The following is a 1,966-nucleotide window of genomic DNA, read 5'->3' as shown; positions in this document are numbered from 1 at the left end:
TTCTAAGTCTGAATGCTTAGAACAAACAAGGTGGTTATAAAATACGGTTTCTTTGTACCCAGTATTTTACTTTGCTTTAGTGTTTGTTCAGACTATTGTATATTTTGGTCTTTTAAAAATGTCCATGAAAAAATGTTTATGGAAAATTTCAAATGTATGCAAAAAAGGTAGACTAGTATAATGAACTCCATCCAGCTTCAGAACCTATCATCATAGCAATCAACTGGGTTTTAAAAAGTAAACTATTTCCACCTAGGTTGCAGGAAGAACATGGGCTTGCTCCCATTGTGTTGCGCCTGCCCAAGGTAATACAGCTTGATCCCTACTGTGTAACCAGTCACCACTGGTGCCTCACTGTCCTTGCCAGGAGATTGCCAGAGCCACACTATAGTGATGGTGTCCTGCCACACAGCTCTCCACTGGCTTTATTAGGGCAGAGTTAATGGTCTCCAGGTTTCATAAAATAAAATCCCTTTCCCAGCATTTTTTAATCCTCTAAGGAGCCTTTGTAGACATTTTTTTTCTAATTGCCTCCCCCATGTAATCTTAATATCACAGATATACTGTGTGTTTACTATATATCTGTACTTCGTACCTAATAGAGTAAGAACCAATTTTCACCCCCATGGCTGTGATATGGCACTCAGAATTATATATATATTAATTTAAATTCTTAATTCAACATCTTTTTTTTTAATAAGGTTTTTTTTTTTTAAAGATTTTATTTATTTACTTGGCAGACAGAGATCACAAGTAGGCAGAGAGGCAGGCAGACAGAGAGGGGGAAGTAGGCTCCCCGCTGAGCAGAGAGCCCAGTGCGGGGCTCCATCCCAGGACCCTGGGATCATGAGCTGAAGGCAGAGGTTTTAACCCACTGAGCCACCCAGGCGCCCCCTTTATTCAACATCTTAATAGCACTGGAAGTTGCATTAATGTTTAATAAATGTTTAAATTTGGTTTATAATGGAGTCTTAGAGAATTTAGTAATATGAATCACTTAATTTTAGGCATTACTCATAATTCCTCATAGTCTATACTTCAGTATAGGGTGAGCAGATACTACCCTCAGTCTGGCAGAATGCTGGCCCCAGTGTTTGTTAGTCACATTACCTAAAGCAACATATTTAGGTAACTTGGTAATGAACAGTTCTGTTTCATAGTAAGTCAAGGTTAAAGAGTCCAATGGAGTAGTTCACAGACTTTATCTTCAATAGCATGTATGATGGGTTTTAGTGTTATGTTTCCAAAGCCATATGGCAATTACTCCCTATCATGATCTTGTCCCTTCTTTCAAGGTGCCAGGTGACCTAGACTAGATCTCCTGGGCCCGGTCTGTGCAGATACGTAAAGTATCTTGCCCCACCCAGGGCACAAGGTCACAATACTAAATGAATAAACACAAACAAGTTTTATTAGTTTTATTTCTGTAACCTTTAAATCATACCCTACAAATTAAATTCTGTCACAACTGGATTTAGTAGAAGCAGAGGAATCAAGTTCACTATTTTCTGAAACACTGACACAAAAAAGGGAAGGGAACAATGACTTAGAAAAGGTTACTCATAAAAGACCCATCAAGAAAAATCCCCGAACAAAAGCTAAATAATTAAGTTTAATTCTAATTGGTAGTGCATTTTATTACAATGAGCTGGTAGTACATTTCTTAAGTCCGTAAATCTTTCCCCAAACATTATTGATCCTTTGCTAAGGAATGAATGGATGACCTCAGCAGCAATTTGACATAGCTAGCTGTTGGAACATTCCATAGAAAAAATGGAAAATTACTCTGTAAGAACATGATGGCAACAATCAGCAGCCAATATTCTCAGACTTTTTAATTACCAAAAGCATATACAATTTTAGTCTAGAAAAATAATTTTATAAAATTAAGCTTTTAAATTGAAAAGTACCCCCTTTAACAGGCACAGAGATAAGGAAAAATAGCCCCTAAAAATCTCTCTAGTTT

The sequence above is a fragment of the Lontra canadensis genome, unplaced genomic scaffold (genome assembly GCF_010015895.1).
Source record: "Lontra canadensis isolate GAN:19392208 unplaced genomic scaffold, GSC_riverotter_1.0 scaffold135, whole genome shotgun sequence".
Classification (NCBI taxonomy): Eukaryota; Metazoa; Chordata; class Mammalia; order Carnivora; family Mustelidae; genus Lontra; species Lontra canadensis.
The sequence above is the reverse complement of the archived record's forward strand: the minus strand, read 5'-3'. Positions refer to the sequence as shown.